The sequence below is a fragment of the Dendrobates tinctorius genome, unplaced genomic scaffold, assembly GCF_039654945.1.
Source record: "Dendrobates tinctorius isolate UK_male_01 unplaced genomic scaffold, ASM3965494v1 ptg000027l, whole genome shotgun sequence".
Lineage (NCBI taxonomy): Eukaryota > Metazoa > Chordata > Amphibia > Anura > Dendrobatidae > Dendrobates > Dendrobates tinctorius.
Genome location: NW_027361695.1, coordinates 2,638,039 through 2,662,339, shown reverse-complemented (window position 1 = coordinate 2,662,339; position 24,301 = coordinate 2,638,039). Strand labels below are relative to the sequence as shown.

At 44.2% G+C, this 24,301-nt stretch overlaps 1 protein-coding gene across 3 annotated transcripts in view; it reads left to right on the top strand.

Annotated features, from left to right (window-relative positions):
* Positions 1–24,301, top strand: part of SETD5 (SET domain containing 5) — a 105,035-nt gene that overhangs the window by 475 nt on the left and 80,259 nt on the right. The gene's annotated exons all lie outside the window — the stretch shown is intronic.

The window sequence follows — 24,301 nt, the reverse complement described above, 5'->3', positions numbered from 1 at the left end:
TGGGCCTGGAGGATTTGTGGAAGCTTTTTTTTCAGTGTTTTATTGTTTTTCTGCAGGGAGGGTGGAGGGGCTTCCTGTGCTGTGGATACCGACGGGACTGAGGGTCCTGCACCGGCCGCATCGTGTTTGACAGCCCGGAGCAGAACTGATCGTAGGGGGAGATCAGACACTGTCCGGGGGCACAGAACTGATCGTAACTGGGAGATCGTACACTGGCCAGGGGCCCAGAACTGATTGTAAGGGGAGATCTACACTGGCCAGGGGCCCAGAACTGATTGTAAGGGGAGATCTACACTCTCCAGGAGCCAGAACTGACCGTAAGGGGGAGATCTACACTGGCCAGGAGCCAGAACTGATTGTAAGGGGGGAGATCTACACTGGCCAAGGGCCCAGAACTTATTGTAAGGGGAGATCTACACTGGCCAGGGGCCCAGAACTGATTGTAAGGGGAGATCTACACTCTCCAGGAGCCAGAACTGACCGTAAGGGGGAGATCTATACTGGCCAGGGGCCCAGAACTGATTGTAAGGGGGAGATCTATACTGGCCAGGGGCACAGAACTGATTGTAAGGGGGAGATCTATACTGGCCAGGAGCCAGAACTGACCGTAAGGGGGAGATCTATACTGGCCAGGGGCCCAGAACTGATTGTAAGGGGGAGATCTACACTGGCCAAGGGCCCAGAACTGATTGTAAGGGGGAGATCTACACTGGCCAGGGGCCCAGAACAAGTCATAAGGGGGAGATCGGACGCCGGCCATGGGCCCGGAACTGACCGTAGGGGGAGATCGGACGCCGGCCATGGGCCCGGAACTGACCGTAGGGGGAGATCGGACGCCGGCCATGGGCCCGGAACTGACCGTAGGGGGAGATCGGACGCCGGCCATGGGCCCGGAACTGACCGTAGGGGGAGATCGGACGCCGGCCATGGGCCCGGAACTGACCGTAGGGGGAGATCGGACGCCGGCCATGGGCCCGGAACTGACCGTAGGGGGAGATCGGACGCCGGCCATGGGCCCGGAACTGACCGTAGGGGGAGATCGGACGCCGGCCATGGGCCCGGAACTGACCGTAGGGGGAGATCGGACGCCGGCCATGGGCCCGGAACTGACCGTAGGGGGAGATCGGACGCCGGCCATGGGCCCGGAACTGACCGTAGGGGGAGATCGGACGCCGGCCATGGGCCCGGAACTGACCGTAGGGGGAGATCGGACGCCGGCCATGGGCCCGGAACTGACCGTAGGGGGAGATCGGACGCCGGCCATGGGCCCGGAACTGACCGTAGGGGGAGATCGGACGCCGGCCATGGGCCCGGAACTGACCGTAGGGGGAGATCGGACGCCGGCCATGGGCCCGGAACTGACCGTAGGGGGAGATCGGACGCCGGCCATGGGCCCGGAACTGACCGTAGGGGGAGATCGGACGCCGGCCATGGGCCCGGAACTGACCGTAGGGGGAGATCGGACGCCGGCCATGGGCCCGGAACTGACCGTAGGGGGAGATCGGACGCCGGCCATGGGCCCGGAACTGACCGTAGGGGGAGATCGGACGCCGGCCATGGGCCCGGAACTGACCGTAGGGGGAGATCGGACGCCGGCCATGGGCCCGGAACTGACCGTAGGGGGAGATCGGACGCCGGCCATGGGCCCGGAACTGACCGTAGGGGGAGATCGGACGCCGGCCATGGGCCCGGAACTGACCGTAGGGGGAGATCGGACGCCGGCCATGGGCCCGGAACTGACCGTAGGGGGAGATCGGACGCCGGCCATGGGCCCGGAACTGACCGTAGGGGGAGATCGGACGCCGGCCATGGGCCCGGAACTGACCGTAGGGGGAGATCGGACGCCGGCCATGGGCCCGGAACTGACCGTAGGGGGAGATCGGACGCCGGCCATGGGCCCGGAACTGACCGTAGGGGGAGATCGGACGCCGGCCATGGGCCCGGAACTGACCGTAGGGGGAGATCGGACGCCGGCCATGGGCCCGGAACTGACCGTAGGGGGAGATCGGACGCCGGCCATGGGCCCGGAACTGACCGTAGGGGGAGATCGGACGCCGGCCATGGGCCCGGAACTGACCGTAGGGGGAGATCGGACGCCGGCCATGGGCCCGGAACTGACCGTAGGGGGAGATCGGACGCCGGCCATGGGCCCGGAACTGACCGTAGGGGGAGATCGGACGCCGGCCATGGGCCCGGAACTGACCGTAGGGGGAGATCGGACGCCGGCCATGGGCCCGGAACTGACCGTAGGGGGAGATCGGACGCCGGCCATGGGCCCGGAACTGACCGTAGGGGGAGATCGGACGCCGGCCATGGGCCCGGAACTGACCGTAGGGGGAGATCGGACGCCGGCCATGGGCCCGGAACTGACCGTAGGGGGAGATCGGACGCCGGCCATGGGCCCGGAACTGACCGTAGGGGGAGATCGGACGCCGGCCATGGGCCCGGAACTGACCGTAGGGGGAGATTGGATGCCGGCCGGGGGCCCAGAACTGACCGTAGGGGGAGATCGGATGCTGGCCAGGGGCCCAGAACTGACCATAGGGGGAGATCGGATGCCGGCCCAGCACTAACCGTAGGGGGGAGATCAGACACCACTGGCCAGAGACCCAGCGTCTCGTACAGCCCCCTGCCAGGCACATGGTAGCCCCACACCATCCCTGACTGCTACTCACTATCACACTGCTACCCCATAGAAATAAGAGAATCTCCTCCAAAGAGAATATCCATCCAGCCTAATACTCCCACCATAGAGAGTAATACCCCCCACCATGGAACATAATACTACAGATAGAGTAATACCCCTCCACGGAGCCTTATACTCCCTCCATAGAAAGTAATACCTCCTCATCACTGAGCCTAATACTCTTTTCATATAAGCGTTTAACACTTTTACCATGGCGCTTTGTATCTTTTATGGAAGTTAATACACCCCCTCCAAATAATCCCACCTTAGAGGTCTATACCCCCTCCACCATGGGGCCTAATGCTCCCACCATATAAGTTAATGCAACTTCTACCATGAAGTTTTATGCATTGACCTTAGAGATTAATATTCCTTCCAACATGGAGCCTAATCCTCGAGCCATATAACTTAATACACGCTCTACAATGAAGCATATCTTCACGGTGGGGCTTTATTCCTCCATCATAGTGGTTAATAATACCCTCCTCTACCAAGTAGCGTCATAGTCCCACCATGCTGAAGCATAATACCTCCACCATATGAGTTAATGCCTCTTCCCCCACCAGGGAACTATATACACTGCAAGGTATCTCCACCAAATAAGATACCGTAATCTAGTCTGGCAGTTTATAGTTCCACCATAAGGTATAATACACCCTTTCCATCATGGAGCCTGATACTAACTTTAAGGCAATGCCTTATAGAGTACCCTATGAAGGCAGCCACGTATCTCACTGTATACCATTATTTGTATCAGATGTCACCTAACTACTCCCTCTAATATAGCAATGCAAATCCTAAACCACCTCTTACATTGGAACCCATATTACCCGAAATCTGCATTTGGTGCTCAGACCATTGGGCAATGCAGAGGGGAGATTCCAGCGATGGTGTCCAGATAACTCACGTTATAGGCTCTCACAGTCACATACCCTATAACAGGACTCATTGGGGTCCAAGTCATTTTCATTCCCTGTTATACACAGTATTATCAACCCCCTCACACACTTTCTAAGCTAATGTATAGAGTACCCCATAAGAGCAGACATACATGATTCCGTACCATTGCTTTTGTTAGATATTTTATCAATGCAAACCATGGCAGATCTATTACGGTACACAGCAGTCCCTGTACATAACGCCCTTGCACCCCCCTGGCAATCGTGTACCTAGAGTCTGTTATATTCAGCAGTCCCCCTTTGTCTCTGTGTTTATGCCCCCTGTAATACTGAGTATATAGTATAAACATGATGACCGGAGACCTTCAGCTTATACGTTCCCTGACTTTCTAAGCTTCCTGTGTAGTTGATGATTTTCTATACTCTTAGGGTTTGTGTTATGGGAAAGTTGGTCTTGTTTGTGTGGGATAGTGTTTCATATAGACCCAGATAATTGTAAAGCAGCTGGCAGTCCAGAAGGCAGTTCTACTTGGGCGATGGGCACTGTGTGATAGCACTGTTGGATGGAGCAGTCTGGGGATGTGGATTTGGTTGGGTTTCAGCACTTGCTGGGATCCTAGATTCCCAGGGTTTAGTATACTGGAGGCATTAGAACAAGCGCTGAGTAATACTTATAACATTGGGATCTCTGTTCATAAAGCAGCTGCTTCTTCACGTTGGAGTATTTTGTTCTGATGGAGGGTGGCTTTTTGTATGACTATCCTACATGCATCAGGCACCTTGTCCTTGATTTTTATTCTTTAATTTTATGATCCTGGTGCAATAGACTTGAATTGGGAGCTAGCAAGCAAGGCTAGGAGCTTTGCACTAAAGCAGGTCTTGTTTGCTGGGTGACCTATATGGTCAATATTGTTTTACTGTCCTACTGATTTTATTTTTTCATTAATCAGAATTGAAATATTTGGAAAGGATGTACATCGAAATACATTGATATTTTCCCTAGCATTATTATTGAATATTAGTGTTTGCTTTGCCCCATGTGGGGACAAATTGCCCTTCTGTTGTCTGATGTAACCATAGTAATGATACAAATGGAGAAAATTTCTCAAAAATGTTCACCAAAAAATAATAGTTTGCAAGCAAGACACACAGATTGGGGGCAAGGGATGTTTATCGTTGCATGAGCATGATTTATTAGCACCTCCAGAGATGATAAAAAAAAAACCTGGCTTTTCTCTCTTTAGTTTAGCGGTTAAGATTTAATGATCACCCGTCTTGGGGTCCTTTTGAGTCCTGTAGTCCTCTTTTAGCTATCAAACTTGTGTCCTTGGATTGTAGATGCAGTTGTATGGAGCTCACCCAGTTATGGATAATGCAGGTAGCATGCCTAAGGGTAATATCCAAGGGGATCCTTTGGTACTGTTGTATACATTGGTCCCTAATCTCCATCTTTCCCTATTATTATGATCCTCCCTCTTCTCCCAGTCTGTACCTGGAGGCTGTTGGAAATTCACACCTCTTCCCATCCCCCTCCTTCGTTAACACAAGTATGTAAGAGCTGATTTTAACCACCATTTCTATTGTAATACCAGTAGGTTTGTAAGGGAGGAGTTCAAGCTTTGCAATTTGCTTTCTATATTGTTTAAGAAATGATTTGCTTAGTTGAAAAGCACTAGGATGAGTAAAAAAATGAACCCATTGTTTCTCCTCTGCCTTTGGCAACACCAAAATCACAAGTCACCTGTAAAGTTGCACATTGTTGGTTATTGGAAGTCACTGAGTTTTGAAGGTTTTTATTATTTGTATCTGGTCATTTAGAGCACTATGAGGCATCAGTGGGTGTATTTTTTTTTCTTTATTTTATTCGATCCTTGCCATTTTGATCTCTGTACTCTTCCCCCCCTGAACTCCCCTCCCAGCCTGTTCTCAAGCCTAGGAATTCCTTTCATGCTTTCTCTCCCTGTTCCTTCTCAGTTTACATGCTACAGTCTGTGCTAATTTTTTTCCCGAAACTCAGCAGTTCAGTGTTTGAATCTGTAAACCTGTAGAAGTTAAGGAATTCTCTGTCTTCTCTCCTCTACACCCCTGGTTACCACCCTCTGTAGCATTGCAGATTGCACACATACTACAAGCCTAAACATAGGAAGACTCCAGGCTCAGCTCTTGCGTATGGTATCCTTGCATTATGTGTACACAGGAATTTTCTGCCATGCTGGGGTATATCTGAAAGCCATTTGAGGATTTTGATATTCAGATCTCCAATCTTACATAAAACCGGTTTTGGGGGGGGGGGGGTGGAGAGAGGTGATTGTGTTCTTTACTAGTGTATCAGGAAAACCTTTCCTTGAAATACAGTGTTGGTTCCTTCACCCACAATTCTCGATTTAGGCTGCAGTGGCCCCTCCCCTCCTGGTTTGATGTGCCTTGGCCTCTAAGATAAGTGTCTTTGCCATGCAGGGGTTAATGTGTGGAAAGTAGACTCTTGCAGCCAGGTGTTTTTCATTGCTGGTGGATTAGAAAGAAGGGGACACATGAGAGGTATACAGGGTTTAACCATTTACGTTCCTCTCTAGGTCTCTTTTCTGGTGGTTTGCACATGTTATATATATGTGTATATATATTTTTTATCTATTTGGACAGACTTATTTCCTTTTCCAGGGTCTGTAAAGCAGAGAAATTTACATTGGTTGATTAGCTAAAGAACTATTGGTTATAACTCTTTATAATTCGAAGGGTTTAGGTCTTCTCCCATCTAAATGGCCCACTACTGGTTTCTGTACCTATTACTGCTTATCATGGTTGTTTGCTCAGCTGGATTGGATCTATGTGGTGCTTTTAGTACAATTTCATGGCTAGAGTTTGTAGTTGATTTGTGTTTCCCCTTGTTTCTTATCATTGAAACATATGTATTTATAGGTTACATTTGTCATGACTGTATTGACATTGGTTTCTTTTGGGGGTCAGTTTTCGGGTCTGTTCTGTTTGCCCATTATGATGATGTTAAAGGATCATTGCACCTAAAGAATGAATTGTGTGGAGCTCTCATTCTTAAGTTTTATTTTGGTCTCATTCAACAGACATGTTGCAGTTATCTTATGCATTGCTCCTGGAATATGGAGGCACATTTAATGTCATAATCATCTCTGTTGAATGATCATTGTGGCTTTTCATGGGATGTGAGTAGAATATTGGATCAGTCCTATGAAGTGCGCATTATTATCCATAAGGTGCATCTCCGGGAGAGGGGAGTTGCTCTGATAAATGATGAGCAGAAAGCTTAGTGCACAGCCCTGAAGCGGCTGTTGCTATGTGAGACTCTCAAGTGGTGTTGTCCATCTCTAGGGATTGACACCACATCCATTAGCAAAGACTGCTTGATCCTTGGAGAAAGGCAATGGCTCAGCCCTTGTTATGAGATGGCTGACTTATTTTTTTTGCCATCTGTTTTTTTTTTACTGTCAATTTCATGTTTTTAATGAAAATTTAGTCAAACTCAGTATTTCATCAATTTATGTAGCTTCCAGAATGGATTGGTAGTTTATTCACTTTAGTAGATTCTTGTCTTAAGATGCTCAGTTGTTTTTTGCACTGTTAGTTTTGGGACAAGCTCACATTGAAAATAGGATGCAAATCTGTATCCATAGACTGCCAATGCAGGGTACAGCAAGCGATATAATCTAACGTGTTAAATTTGGGATGAAGTCAGCTCAGTTTGACGACTCCCCAACATATCACGCCAACGCATAGCCACAGTGAGGTATGTTGCCTAAGGCTCCGGTGTAAAGAAAAAAATAAAATAAAAAGATATATCGTGTGTATATATATTTATATACCTTGTGTGTATATAATATATATATTTCATGATCATACAGTGTGTAGTTTTTTTGCAAGATGTCCCTATATGGAATATAAAAGCAATCCAGCCCATCAAAAGCTAATAGTGGTCCTATGGACACGTTTGACGTGCTTTTACAGCAAATGAATGTAGCTCACTGCAAACAATTGCAGTGTGAATGTAGCCTTACATAGACATTTAGGGAATATTGGGGTAAAGAGTCTTAGGATGCTGCTTGTAATGGATCCTTGTTTGTCGCTAAATCAGTGGTTAGCCTTAGGTTATGTTCACACTTGGCATTTTCCTCTGCAGCCGAAGCACAGGGTTTTCCCGTACCAGCAAAGTGAATGAGATTTAAAAAAATCCCATACACATTCCTTTCCTTTTTATGAGCTGCTAGACTTTATTTAAATCCGCAGCATGTCAATTCTTCCTGTGTTTTGCAGCATTTTTTTTTTCTCATTTTAAAGAATATTGGAAAAACTCAGTAAAAAAAAAAAGTTTTTGTATTTTACTTATCGTTTTTGGTGCAGAAAAAAGTCTACAAGAACAACACGTTTGAACATACCCATAAACCCCATGTAGACATTTGATTTTAATGAATGTGCGATATCCATTTTTCTTTTATGGATAGCATACAAGCCTATTATAGTTTATGGTCCTTTTCACAAGTGAATAGGTCCACAAAAAACCCTCACTGCATAAAGATGCCATCCATGAGCCCCCCCTTTTTTTTTTTTTTTTTTTTATGCAATGGTAAAAATTGACACGTGGATCAAAAAAGGATGAATATCGTACTCCTCACACTGATGAAACGTTTTTGTGTTCAGACGTCCGTGCCAATCGATCAGAGTATGGACGGCTAATGTGTGGACTGGCCATGGCTCTCTTGGCCTGAGTGTCACAGCCTCATAGAAATGCTCAAAGCTGTCATTCTTCGGTCGGGAGAGCCACTGTCAGTCTGTGCATTGCCATCCATTCTTGGACCAATTTGCACGGACGTCTAAATGAGCCTTTACACTAAGCAGTCATCAGGAACAATCATTTGGGTGATTATTATCCCAAGTAAGAGGCATTTTAGAAAATGGTGGATAAGCCAAGCAGACTTCATTTGTCTCTCTATCCTCCCTTGAGTAGCTGTGTACTTAATGTTGTAGGGGTTCAGGCTTTCTTTTGATATCAGTATTCTCCCTTTCTAATAGCGGCATCTTTTTTTAAAAAAGAAAATCCTAAACCGGCTCTTTACAGCAATGCTTTTGTGCTTTCCTTCCTGAGATCCATTCTTTCTTTTAGAGATAATTCTACAACTCCCAAATGAAGAAAAAGTAACTTGGATTCGCACCTGCAGACTTTTAAAGCCAAATCCAGGATTGTGTTAATAAAAAAATGTAAAGAAAAGATTTGGGATGTGTTTCCTCTATTTTGAATCTAGTCCTATCAAAAATGGTGCTTGTGTTATTCCAGCCATACTCTGTCTGTAGCAACTTCTTTCCAAAGTTTTGGGCACTTGTGGTTGAAGGTGATATTGCAATTGCACCGTGTGTTTGTCAGAAGCATTCAGTACCTTAATGCAGACTCGAGCTGGAAAATCTGTAGCTGACCTGATCCTTCCCTTTTCTCATAACAATGAAAAGATTGAGTCCCTGCCAAGTTGTAGCACATTGGGGGTCTTGAGGCATCTGCTTGTATATAACTACTTTGAAACCCTGACATGCTGCATGCATGGGCCATGGCTTACTTTCAGATGGGTCTTGGGCACTACAAAATGCTGTACATGCAAGGGTTTGGATTTTACTATGGAAAAGTTGAGCTCTTAATATGAGTCTTTCCACAAGCCCATATATTGTGGTGACAATCTTGCCATACGTGTAACATGTGGCAGTGATCCACACTGTGGTCTGACTGCCCAGGCCTCCGTTGGGTCCTATAGCTTGAAGTATGGAAAAGTTATGTAAGGCAGAACAGGGCACACTTTTTTTTTTTTTTTTTTTTTCCTCCACATACTATGATGAAGTAAAGTGTGCAGTAGGAGAAAAGATTATTCTGTTTACTTGTATAGTGTCAAAATATTACACAGCCTCTAGTGGGGCTTGTTTTCCATCACTCTATACTGGTGGTAGAGTTGGAAAAGTCCTTATAGACTGCTTTAGTCTAGACCCATGTATTAAATAACCAATACTGTGCCATAGTATTCCTCCAATTTTACTTGTATGTTCACAAAACATACTTTATCCTCTCGTTTTTCATTGGTTGCCATCCCATTTGGAGATTTTCTCTCTTAGAATCTACTTTTGACTGCTGGTATGATTGTGGCTCTATTTGCCGGCCCTCCAGGCTGTAATGTGGCTATCTGTGATCTGTATGTGCCTTTGTTCAGGCTTTGTACATGTGGCTTTGTCCTAAAGAGCACGTCCTGTGTGATTCATCCTGATGTTACATAAAAGCAAATTACTAGGCCGTTATGGATTCCTGTCTCTTAAGGCCCCTTTACATGTAGCGATGCACCAGCGATCCCGACAACGATACGACCCGGCCAGGATCGCTGGTGCATCGCTAAATGGTCGCTAGTGAGCTGTCACACAGGCAGATCTCACAGCGATGTAGCGACGCAGCAGCGGTCGTTACTTACCTTTCAGATGCGGAGATCTTGATGTCCTCCTGCCCGCGTCCACGCATCGCTCGTTGGTGCCAGCAGGAAGCCGACGACGAGAAATGGAGCTGCACGATCAGCGACAGACAGCGGGGGAGCCGGTCGGAGGTAAGTATCACACATAGCGATATATCTAGCGATATCGCTGCTGCATCACAAAATCGGTGACGCTTTAGCGGTATCGCTAGCGATATCGCTATGTGTAAAGGCCCCTTTAGAATCTCTTACTGTGCTCATACACATAGAATAACATTCATGGCACCAGCTAACTTACTTAATGAGTTTGGGGTTTCGGTGTCTATACTTTTCCTTGACAGCATATGCAAGGTGTGCATACATCTTTCTGCAGTATATGGCCACCATAAAATATACTTGAGATGTAATATTTCATCTGTATAAGGCCAAGATCACTTGACCGTATTTACGTCCCTAATGTACATAACTCGAACCAGTGTTATTCAATGGGGCACCTCAGATGAGCGTTTTTTATGGGTGTTTTTAAGATACAACCCTAAAGCAGCTGTTTTTTTTGCGTATATATTGCATTTCTTCTAGGAAACTGTGCTTAGGCTTGTAAATATTTAATACTTGCTGATGTATAAAAATGGATCGCACACAGATGACAGATGAGAAAATAGTCTGTTGTGACCCTAGTCTAAAAGTGCTACAGGCTTGGTTGTCATTATAGGTTTCTTCATTCAAAAAAATATCATTTGATGGCATATTATAGGGGTTGTCTACCCAGTTGAGGATGCAGTGTTTAGGGTTATCAGCTATTCTCCCCAGTTTCCACTTTGGCAGCAGCTAATGTAGCTGGAGAAGCCATGGCCATTGTAACAAAAAAAAAAAAAAAAAAAAATCTGACCATTCTTGTAACACAGCCATATGCCAGAATGGCAGCTGCCTGTACAGAGTGGCTATCTATCCTCGCTCTTAAGGGGGTTTTACACATAGCGATATCGCTATAACGTCACCGATTTTGTGACGTTATAGCGATATTGCTATGTGTGATACTTACCTCCGACCGGCTCCCCCGCTGTCCATCGCTGATCGCGCGAGATCGTCCGGCTCCATTTCTTGTCGTCAGCTTCCTGCTGTGACGACGAACGACGCGTGGAGGCGGGCGGGAGGACGTCATGATCGCTGTGTGTGAAAGGGGAGTATCGTGCGCTGCGTCGCTGCTGCATCGCTGTGAGATCTGCCTGTGTGACAGCTCATTAGCGAATATTTAGCAATGCACCAGCGATCCTGACCGGGTCGGATCGCTGGTTGGATCGCTGGTGCATCGCTAAATGTAAAGGGGCCTTTAGTCTTCATTCACATGTTGTGGCCACTTTTTTTTAAACAAAATCACATTTGAAAGTATGCTTTCTTTGCCAAAATCATTCGAGGATTGTAGAGGGAATGGTGCGGTTGATAGGCGGGTGACCTGTTCTGTCATGTCCATATACCGTAAAGGCCCCGTCTCACTAAGCAATTTCGGTAGCGAGATCGCTGCTGAGTCACAACTTTTGTGACGTAACAGCGATCTCACCAGCGAGATCGCTGTGTGTGACAGCGATCAGCGAGCGGCCCCACTGCCGGTATCGCTGATCGCTGGAAGAAACCTCTGGACATTTCTTTGGTCGCTGGTCTCCCGCTGGCCAGCACGCATCGCTGTGTGTGACAGCGGGAGACCAGCGATCAGGTGTAAAAAAAAAAATAAAAAATATAGTTATTCTCACCTTCCGATGTCCCGTTCAGCCATCCTGCCTCTCTCCACGCTCCGGTCCCAGTGATCCTTTGCATGAATGACCACGAGACTTTGTTATCCCGCGAGACCGTGACATCTCGCGGTCATTCGTGCAAAGGATCACTGGGACCGGAGCGTGGAGAGAGGAAGGATGGCGGAACGGGACGTCGGAAGGTGAGAATAACTATATTTTTTATTTTGATACTATTTTCTACAGCGATAGCCAGCGATGCCGGGCGCTCGGCATCGCTGTGCTGATCGCTGGTGAAGCTGTCTGTGTGACAGCTCACCAGCGATCACATAGCGACTTACTAGCGATCCTGACACCTTCATATCGGTGTCGGGATCGCTGGTGAGTCGCTTAGTGTGACGGGGCCTTAAGGGTATGTGCACATAATGCCTTTTAGGCTATGTGCCCACGTTAGCGTTTTTAAACGCTCAGGAAACTGATCCCCTTCCCAGAAAAGGCGCGTTTTATTTCCGCGTGTTTATTGCACAAAAGAGGCACGTTTTTTCCGCCCATTTTTTGGGAACATTGGGAAAGGCTAAAAACGCTCAGCAATGCGGAAATTAATGAGCATGCTGCATTTTTAGCCGCTAAGCGATTCCTGAGCGTTTAAAAACGCATGCATTGACACACAAAGCCAAAAACGCATGCAAATTAATTTGAGGCTTCTTTTAAGCGTTTCTGCAGTGTCTGAGCCGGCACAAATGCTGCGGAAACGCTTAAAAAAAAAAAAAAACACAACGTGGGCACACAGCCTCAAACTCAGGCCAACCTGTCAAAGTTTTTCCAACGTGAGTCGCTTCAATAAACTTCAGTAAACATCTTCTGTCGTGTCTTCAGCCTTTTTTCTGTGCATTTTTTTCAACAATTTTGGCCACTGACATTTTTTTTTGGTAGGGGTGTCCCATGTTTTTTTTTTGTTTTTTTTTTTAACATCATTTTTGAATGTTTTCTGGTATTTTTCTTCCACTGCTTTGAATTATAAAGAAAAAGCTTTTTTAAGCAAAAATGAAGGCAAAACACTAAGACTTTAAGGCACCTTTTGAGCTTTCCCATGTTTTTGTTCTCTATGGTAAAAAGCATCTTTCCAGCAGACCGCATCTGAGGAATGGACACGTCACTTGGTTGTTTTTTTTTTAGAAACTTTAAGCAACTGAAAGACTTTCAAAAGCCTGAAGATATGAACAGCGAGTCATTTTGTACTTCTAAACGACTATGTTCATTATTTTAAAGGATTTTCTGATAGGACTTTCATGCAGTTTTTATGGTGGAATCTGCCTCCTGGGCACATATTCTAAAAGGGCAGATGAACGGGGTTTGCTTTCAGCAGACCTCTGTAATGAAACTTGTGAGAATTTTGTTTATCATGTTAAGAATTGTTGTATTTCCCCTTCATACTTCATGGGACCTTCATACTAATATTTGACTGGTGATGTCTGTTTGGGCTCCAGTCGGCTTCGATGTCTTTTATAGCGTTTGCCTATTGTTTTATGAAATGGGTGTGTGTGGGCTCGGTCTATGTTGTGGCTGCTTCATATGTGACCATTTATTCCTCCTGTAGCTTATATTGTGCACAATTAAGAGTAATACTGTACATAATTTAAACTCTATAAATCTTTGAAATCTAACCAGTCTCCACGATCCAAATGCAAGCAGTTTTTGGTAAACATTTACTGAAATATTGGGAAGTTACATTTTCAGAAGCAACCTACGGTATATTGTCTTGATGCCAAATTCAAATTGATCCCAAAGTGGGAGTGATGCAACAAGCGCCAGAAATTTTTTATTTTGGACCGCTGCTGATGGTGTCACTTAAAGAACATATGCAATGCTGCGCCATTCTATCACTTAATATGTGCCCTTATAGTCAGGAAAAAGCAACTGCATAAAGCTTTATTACTGATCTCTGCAGAGAAATTCTGGATGTTGGTTGTTGATGCAGATACCAATCCAGAGCTGTTGGAGCAGCACAGTGAGAGAGGATAGGTTACACTGTTTTACTTTACTTTATTAATTTCCTATCTTTTAGTGTATCACAATGTTGCTAACGCCTTATACACAGTCCCCGGAAGACTTGTAATGGACAAAGTGACCTTTTTTGTTTGCAGACTTCTGCTGTGTCTAGCTAGATCTGTGGCTGCCATGTTTTGCTGTTGCATCATCTGCTGCTTTTCTCTCACGCTCCCCTCCCAGAGCAGGACTGTACTTTCTATCCTGTGTATTGAACTCTCTTGTAATTGATGCCTCTCCCCTCCTCCTGGCTTGTTCTGTGTCTCTACCCCCACTACCCTGATTCATAGCAAGAGCAGTCTGATGAGATCACTGGTGCTGGCTCCTCAGAGAGGACCTGCTGGCTGGGTGAAGGGGGAGGGTTTAGAACTTGTCTCACTTTTCTGGCCCTTTGTTGCTGCAGGAGGACAATGCACTTCAGCACAACATGTTGTTCAGGCCTGTGCATGCGCTTCTTGTGCTGGTTAAGAGTTCCCTCCATGCTTTTTTAGCAGTGATAAAAATAAAAGATTTTCACCCAAGATTAGAGAACCTTGCTGGACTGAATACTTCTTAGCTTTGTCTTTATAAAATAATCCCTTTGTTTAAAACCTTCCTCTTGAAGGCTCAAAATGACTCAGCATTGTAATATGTAGTTTGCACACTGTAAATGTGGGGTTGGGTGTATTTTTTTTTTCTTCATTTAATGCATTACATAATTGTTAACTGTTCACATGGCATATTTTTGTGCATTTTTTTTAAAACTAAGATGATGTTAAATCCAAAGCAGAAGTTTAAACCTTTTCTTAAAAGACATTAACACTGCAGTATTACAGACCCTTTTGTAAGTTTTGTAATTTTTGTTTTTCTATTTGTAATTATTTTCCAAAGTAAGCCACTGCAGTTTCATTGCCATGTTCTGGCCGTATTAAAGTAGCACCGTAGGTAGATGTTGACATCTACGGGTTTACCTGTGTTTGCTATTTTCTTTTCCTGCAAATGAAACTGGGGCAAGTGATGTCAGTGGCAAATTGCAAAGAAAAGGGGGGGGGGGGGGGGGTTGTGGTATGATCTTTGTCAGCTCGTATGGGTCTTAGCGCAACATGCCCAATGTTTACTGTGCTTAGCTTGGATGAAAAAGTGGCATATAAATAGATCTCAAGGGAACCTTCCAACTGTCTCTTGCTTGTTCCATTGTTTCCCTGCATATCTGCAGCTAAATTTAATGGCAATTCTTGTTGACTTGTTTGGTTGCAATGATGAGCCAAATGTTACTTTGAGTCCTCCCATGTTTGTTATTGAAATCACATTAATAGTTATTTATTACTATAGCACCATTTGTCCCATGGCACTTTACATCTGAAAAGGGGTATACATAATAAAAAACAAGTACAATAATCTTAAACAATACAAGTCACCGACTGGTTCAGAAGGAGAAAGGACCCTGCCTGTGAGGGCTCACAGTCTACAAGGCATGGGTGAGGATATAGTAGGTGAGGGCAGAGCTGGTCGTGCAACGGTATGGTGAAACAAGGAGTGCTGCAGGTTGTAGGCTTGTCTGAAGAGATGGGTCTAAAGTAGAGTTGAGCGAATTTTTCAAAATTCGGTTCTGATTACGATTGAAGCGAATATTATATTTGCAATATTCGCCGAACACAGCCGAATTTCATTGGAGTCAATGGGAGTAGAAATGGACGAATATGTTTGGAATCGATCGTCAAACATAACTTCTGCCCAAATAGGGTATCAATATGGCACAAATATGGCTAATTCAGATTTGGCAACCGAATTCGATAGTTTTCCAAAGTAGGCAAGAGGCTGTTATATTAGGGTAGAGAGTTCCAGAGTAGGGGGGCACTCAGGAGAAATCTTGTATGCAATTGTGTGAAGAAGAGATAAGAGGGGAGTAGAGGAGATATTGTGAGGTTCGGAGGTTGCAGGTACCAATATGGTACAAATATGGCAAATTCGGATTCGGTGACCAATTCCAAACATATTCGCTCAACTCTAGAGAGGAGAGGCTGTTGCATAGTGGCATGACAGGTGGATTAGTCGGGCAGCAGTTTTAGTATAGATTGGAGGGGTGCGAGTGTGTTAGACGAGAGACCACAAAGCAAGAGGTTGCAGTAGTCCAGATGGGAGATGGAGTTCATGCACTAGGGTTTTTGCAGATTCTTTATTAAGGAACGTGCGTATCTTGGAAATATTTTTGAACTGGAGTCGGCAGGAAGTGGAAAGGGCTTCCATGGGCCCTTGAAAGATACTATTGGCTCCTGAATTATACATTTACTTTGTCTGTCCGTGAACTTCATTAGACTCTTTTAATTTCGCAGCTCTTGCGTTCACTGAAGCACCACTATTGTGCAACTCCCTGGGGCACTTGCCTGCAGAAGCAGCTGCTGCTTCCTACTTTTAAGGAGAATGTCATTTAATGAGAAATATGACAATCTTTGTTGACTGCTGATTGAGTGAATCAATGCTGATTTTTGGAATTTTTTTTCATTATTGAAAGTGTGTTAAGCTTTGCGTAAGGAATATGTAGCAAGAAAACCATAATCAGTAATTGAGTCTCAAAACCTTCATCACAGTAGATGGGTTCTCCCTCCTCCATACACAGGAGCGAGTGCTTGGCTTGACCGAGTGTTCCTGTGTTGTCTTTAAGAATGGTGCTCAAAGACTCCTGAGGCAGCGGCTAATCTCCCATGAAAACAAAAGGTTGTCCGTTGAAATTCAACAGGCTTGATCCCTGTCTTCCCCGATGAAGTGGATCTGGGTCAATTCTGACAGTTTCATAGTCCTCATCCTATGATTTGGCTGTAAACAGAGCCTTAAAAAGGTTGTCCCCTTTCAGCAAACTTTTGCCCATAGACTGTCTGTTACATATATAACAGCAAACGGAGTCCCGCTCCAGCGCTGTCTTGTCTCCTTCAATGCCACTCTTTGTTGATCTGCTGCAGATGTGATGTCACATTGACAGCGCTGCAGCCAGTCTGATCTATCTCATAGCGGACACCTGTGGTGATTTCAACTCCTGTGATTGAATAAAGTGGAGGCCGTTTGCTTTCCGTCAAGGCGTCTGTATTTACAAGACAAAATGTAGACTTTCGAATGGAGTTGCCAAGGCGGTCCCATCTTCTGTAATAGTTTAGGAGGTTGTCCAATAGTTGAAGATAATTTGAAAGAAGGAAAAGTACCTGCAGGGAATGTTTTAAAAGGGGGTGAGGGAAAGAAACATTACTTATTGGTTAAATCCGTATATCCACGTGATCTTTGCAGCCAATGTCTGGCCTCAGCGTTGATGTTGGTACGTGCGCCATGTGGCTGCAGCGGACACATCGATGTACATCACGTCATTGCTCCAGAAAAATACAGCAGTGGAGCCCATTTTGGGCAGAAAATATTCCTTGGCCAAAGTCCCTTCTAATCTGTCTTGGGCCAAAGTGCATCGGGTGCTGACATCTGAACATTTCTATACCCACATAAAAGTTATGAGCACTTCGATCAGTCCTTGGGCAAATGTAAAATGAAATAATTGGGACTTAATATTTACGCTATCTTTTGCCACTTTTTTGTGACATTGTATTTTCTCTTTTCAGGGTAGTTGTCTTGTGTGTGTGTATTTTTTTTTTTTAATTTGCTGATTTTTGCATTATAAATTCCAAATGTGTACAAGGGCTAGACCGACTGGAAAGTGGAGCAAAACATTTTCCTTTGGTCCCTAACTTTTTGTTTGCCATATGTTTGTAAGTTGTCATTGTCATGTTGGTAATGAGCAGGTGGCTGGAAGCAACATTGGGTCTGCAGCCATCTTTAATATAGGGAAGTGCAGTTATATGAATATCTGTATATTTATTGGTGGGCACTTTGGTTTAATTGAACGGACCACATTTTCTCCACTGCATGGGTTTATATCGTTTCCCTTATTGCAATTTTTTTTTTCCGTTTGAGTCAAATAATTGGTTATGTAACTGATGCTGAAACTGTCTCATCCTCCCCTATGTAACGCCTTTAGTCCAGTCACAGTCCTCGTGTCCATGATACACTATTGGAAATAATTGTAGCAGAAATAGATTTATGAAATATATTTCCTGGGCTTGCCTGTGGTATTCACACCCCCTGTCAGGTCTGTCTCCCAATTCTTCCTCTGCATTGTTACTATAGCAATATAAAGTCAAGGATCTCACTTCATGGAGTTCTTGCGCTCTGTATTCATATGCTTTCATAACACGCTTTGCATTCATATTTTTTTCTAATAACTTATACTTTTGAGCCATGTTATTAATAAGACTTATTGGTTGAATGCTACTTATGTGTTTATGCATGTATTTCTGAAGAAGTGGACACTTTTGGTTCTTGGGGGATGACAATGAGGTGACGTGCTGTGGCAGATATTACAAAGTATCACTTCCTCAATAATGTATTTTATTTCTAGTAGAATCTTGGGATTTTCCATTTTATAGTAATCGGCATGCAAGGTTAATATATAGATATTCAAAATCTACAGGAAATATATTTACAGATTACTGCCTGGTTAGATGTCATTATTGAGACCTTTGTTTCACATTATACTTGCAGTCAACCGCAGTGCAGAAGTGATAGCTGTTTACCAGGACTGTGTATACGTTCCTTTCATTTGTGTTTGCATTGTAAGCTCACAGCTGCCTGTTGAGCCCCCCCCCCACCACCACCACCACAAACAGCATTTCCATCACATAATTACCTTGTATCAAGCAAGAGAGCTTTTCCTCCAAGAATCTTGTAGACCATCACATCGTAATGCTCAGACTGGCTGGTAAGTCTTCTGACCGCGTTAGTGACAGCTGCATAAAAATACATGCTGTCATGCTTGGGTCAGTAGAGTCGGCGGCCAGTCCGAGCATTTCGATGTGATTGCCGTCTGTGTTATACAGCATTCTGATTGCACCCTTAAGGCTCCGTTACACCCATCAATGTCCCAGCGATCCCACCAACGATCCGACGTGGATGGGATCGCTGGGACATAGTTATCTGATCGCTGGTGAGCTGTCACATAAACAGACCCACCAGCGATCAGGACCAGCGAGCTGGTATCCAAGGTAAACAGCGAGTATCTAAGAGCCGCGCGGCTGATGCGCGCTGGCCAGCGGGACGATCAAAAAATGGCTCAGACTGATCGAGCACGATCAGCGATACCCGGCAGGGGGGCCAGTCGCTGATCCATGCCACACACAGCGATGTCGCCGACGAGATCGCTGTGGCGTAACAAAATCAGCGATCTCGCTCTGTGTGACGGGGCCTTTAGCCTTGTGCAGAGGACCATATAACTTGGAAGAGAGCTATGTGTGGTTTTGACAGATTGCACCCGTATCAGGGCTGTGGAGTCGGAGTTATTGTCCATTTTGGTGCAGGCAGTATAAAATGGATCAACTCTGACTCCTAATAATTTTGGTACAGTAGTTCAATGCAGTATGTGCAGTAAATGTTTTTATAAGAATTTGGGAAAGTTACGAAATGTGCTATAAGGGTATGTGCACATGTTGAGGAAAACCTCTGCATTTCTTGGACAGAAAAAGGCAGCTGCAAAAATGTGCGTTTTTTTTTTTTTTATTGATTTGAGTGATGTCAATGATGAAAAATGCACAGAGAATTGATATGCTGCAGATTATTTTCTGCACCAAATCTGCTAGTCAAAAATACTCAACGTGTGCATGACAATTGAGGTTTCTCATTCTCTTTGCTGGCATCAGGCTTTGCTTCAGGTTTGGTCACTAATTCTCTCAATTCTCTAAAAAGCAGAGATAATCTGCAACGTGTGCACACAGCTTTAATGTCTGTTCTATTACTGATCTAAGGATCTAGGCTTTTAGTTGAGATGAATTTGTGCCGCATTTTATGTACATGCTCAGTAGTGAGGCAGTGCTGTGGAGTCGGGAGTCAGGGAAATTGAGGAGTCCGGAGGTTTGGTTTACCAACTCCACAGCCCTATCTCATACTCATTTTATTCTATGGTGGTGTGCACATATCCAATTTTTTTTTTTCCTTGGACCTAGTGGAAAAAAATCTCAGCATGTGCGATTTGCCTCAGAGAATCAGATAGCAGTCATGTATTCAAGTCGATGAAAAAAATCTGACTGCACTCAGATGACAGCCGAGTGCGGTACGATTTTCACGGAAGGTGGAGAAATGTTTTGTTTCATTTTTTAAATTTTTCTTTGCATCTCCAAGGAAATTGAATCGCTCTCTGATCAAATGCTGATCAAACGCTGATTAGCATAGTCGGACTGTGTTGTGTTTTTTTTTTTTTTTTTCTTTTTTCCTTGGACGGGTAGAAAACGGTCATGCGACCGTACATTTTTTACTGAACTTCAGATGTGGCACCCATAGCAGCCTGTCTGGCTATACTTTACATTTATTTGTATAAGCTTTCCTAAATCCGTCCCACGCTCCATTGGTTGCCATTACAAGGTCTTGTCCCCTAAACTGCTTGCTTCTAGGGTAGATCACCTCTGTCATAGTATATATAAACACTATCTGCAGCAGCTGGAGTGCTTACAGTTACCTAATACCGAGCCTTAAATGGCTTTTGTCTTCTTTTGGGGACATTTTTCTTTCTCTTATAACTGAAATGCATGTATTTCTAGCTAAAAATCAGTTTTGCAGTTCGGTTTCATTAAAAATGTTTGCACCGTTTTGGCTTTTACAGGCTACACATTCAAATAGATGTGGTCATAAATCAACTGAGAGGTGGAAATTGTCCCCAAAGTTGAGCAACTCCTAGGTTTGTTTCTCCCATCTTTCAAAGTTATGGCATATGTTAGGATACACCATGAGATTGAGGTTGATAGACCTTATTTCTTCAAAACTGCTTTTGCATTACCACAGTTTTTCAGCACTATAGCCGTCTTGGTCATCCAGCGATACAGCCCATCTTCATTCACATGACTAGAGGTGCCACTGCACAGTGGGTGTTTGGGGAGCTAATTTGCTCGAAAAAAACTGCATTGCACCACATTACTACTTACTTGTTCTTCCATGTGCTTCCTGTCCTAAATTGTGACCGTTGCAGTCCTTGAAATTTGTCTGTCTATGGCGGCTTTGAAGGGGTTGTCTCTACAGGTACTGCCATGATGATAGCCATTCACTTGCTGCATATGCAAGCATCACCAGTGATTGGCAGCAGTGGTCACATGAATGATGTATGTGATGTCATTACTGTATGTTCAGTGGAGACCACCAGATAGTTGATGGGGGAGGAGTGTTTTAGTGTTTCTATATTTTTTATTTAGTTTTATTTTCTTGGACAATTTTCTTAAAATCCCAAACGCCCCTTCAAGGCATTCCGTGTAAAAAAAAGTGATGATAGGCATAAATATCCATCATTTAGTAGACTCAATAGTTTTGTAAGTTCAAAGTTTATTTCTTCGAGGCACTGTTTTAGAAATTAAGTGGGATTGTGGGATAATGTCAAACATATGGAAAAGGGAGAAGGGAAACTAATGTTTTGTGGCGTGTGTCTCCTTCCTTTTTGACTTCTCCCCAAGCAATCTTTTTGGTTTTTTTTATTTGAATAAGCCTTTTCTGTCATTTTGCATAACAGAGTTGGCTTTTATTTTCAGGACTTGAAAAATTTTAGTAAAATGTTATTTCTGGGCTTAATGGACATCCTTATGGCAATTATGAACATCGGCTATACGAGCTCAGGATCAGCCCATATTATATAGCACACAAGCGCAATCAGACACTGATCCCTATTGCTGGTTTATGCTTGTAGATTATTTTGTAACTTTTTAGCTCAGCGTTTGTAAACAATGTAGATATTTTCCTTCATGCGATTTCTGCTGTTATGTTTGTATGGCTTTGTTCACATGGACGTTTTGAGGTTTTGTTCAGAGCAGATACACCCAAACAATACCAAAGTAACAGCCTTCATCACTGTTTTGTATGGTAAAATATCAGAAACCAGACTGCAACCCCATTATAATTAATGGGGTTGGTCTAACATTGCTTGAGTTTGGCACTTCCATTGTAAGTTCAGAAATACAAAAATAATTGAACAGAGGTATGGTTGTAAAGAATGCCGTAGTCCGAAATGTATAGTTGTAACTCATAGTAACTCAGATTTTGCAGCTTTCTATATTGTTTAGCTGACAACACAATTTGTATTAATAAATGGAAAATTCAAAAATCTTACAATTTTTACACCAGACACTGGGGCTATTTTAGACTCGAACATCCTGTAATTTCTGAAAATCCATGTTTTTTACAGTAGCAATAGAATAACTCTTGAGTTTAGATGCTTCAAGAAGAAAAGATAATGAGTGATTGTGAAGGGAGGGGGAGGAGATGAACGCTGACATCACCTATTGTGAATGGCGGTTCCTGTGTTACCTACTGCATATAGAGGTTTTATCAGTCATTGTACAGAAGGGGGGGGGATCTGTGATATCACCTATTGTGAATTGTGGATCCAGTGTTATCTACAGTATTTAGAGGTGTTCTCAGTCCTTGTATAGGAGGGGGAGGAGGCGAGCTGTGACATCACGTTTTGCAATTGATGGATCAATCAGCTGCATATAGTGGTTTTCCAGTCATTGTAATCCAGCCTAGGATGATTAGGAAACTGCTGTTAACGCTTCCTGAAAGGACAGGGATTAGGAGTCTACAATGGTCCCATTGGCCTGTGCGAAAGTTTCTGGGCTACTAATTCCATTTAATTACTTGTTTTTACTACAGATCATGCTGAAAAAAAAATAGAACACTTTCAAATTAAATGGGTCATTTTGTGATAATATATTCACTTTAATGTTTTGTCAAGAAATGTCTTATTATGATTTGGTTATTGTGTTTTAGTCCCTATTGCATAGAATATATCAGTGTCATAAACACAAGGCGCACGTTTCATATGTTTTCACGAGCTGCAAATTAATCATCATATAGGAGTCATTGTTCCCTGTCGCAGCTGAATGGGGCCTACAGACAGCAGTGACCCGGCTTACCGTTTTTCAGAGTTTAGACTTAGATTTCAAAGGTTCAGTCATGTGTGATCCCCCGCATTGAAAACCGGAGTCGCTGAGAGCCGCACGAGTTTGTAGACTATTGTGTTTTATTTGTAAGTTAATGCAGACTTGAAGTCGTTAGCAGAACGCACCTTTTTAGGGATTTCAGACACTATCCATTGTCATAATGCAGTTTTTGTACTGGTAAAGGAGCCCATACACATTGGAGAAGTCAGCTGAACCTACCGGTTTTAGTTGAGAACAGTTGACCATTTTATGTATATGGGAGTCTCCTGCCTCTCCCCTGACATGATGAGGGAGATAAGTCACCTTATCCTTTTGCTCTGCAGGGAGATAAGCAGCTCCCATAATTATCTGGCAGCCTTGTCATCTTAAAGCACAAAATGTTCCTCTCCCCATAGCTCTGCTGACATTAATCTAAAGTGTAGGGGCAACTGTAGGCAAAGTGGTTCATGGCAGACTGCGTTTGCTCTAGTACTAGTGCATATCTAATGTTTTATGATTATCGTTACTTTGATGTAATGTCAAGGGCTTACACTGGTTAAAAAAATAGTACTGCTTCCTTTCACCAACATCCCCTTGCAGCTTCTATTTACCAGGTCCTTGCTGGTCTTTATTTCCTAGTCAGGGTTTCACACACCGGGAAATGCCAGAAATGCCAATCAACTAATCGCTGGCCCCAGTGGTGAGCCTACTTTGACTATAATTGGCTGAGCGGCCATTTACACTGTGTCGGGAGGGAGCCAAGAAGATGATCCCAGCAGGGACTGTGAGATGCAGGGGATCACTGAAAGAGGGTTCAACAACACATTTTATTTCTGCTAGACTGAACTCTTAAGAGAGATGAGAACTTGATAGGCAGATCTGTCTAGATCAGATAGGGCAGCATTACTGTGCACTAGATAGATATTCAATAATTATTCCGCCTTGCATTCAGTCTTAAGCACTCACAGGCCGCACAGCACACTGTGTGCCATTTTCTTCCTCCTGTCTGCAGCAGTTAGGCCGCCTCGTCTCAGCTAATGCTTCCCAGACCTGTCTTGAAGCTGATGAGTCATCCTCACGCTCCATGTCTCTGTGTGCGCAGCCATCTTGTAATTTCCTTCCGTGTATTCCTGCTGAAATAGTCAGCCGGGACCCTAGAAGAAAAGGAAATGGTGCCAAGGTTCGTCTGTATAAGATGCGTATTTACAGACTTGTTTTGGTACTCTGCATCATGTGCCTTCTGCAAAAATGTAGATTTTATTGTGCAACTCTGCGCTTCCGACCTGTGATGGGCAATGATTGAGTTTCGTTTATTTGGGTTGCTCCGTTTCTGAGCTATCGTATGGACATAAGATGGTGTGAAAGATAATGCAAAAAAAGGAACAGACAGGTGTGTTATGTGCATTTCTAATGCAGGACGTGCCCATTGCTATCTGCAGGTTTTATTGCACAGATCCAGTTGTCACAATTCTAAGTAGTTTGTAATAAACTAACATAAAGTGCTTCTTGTTAATATACATCA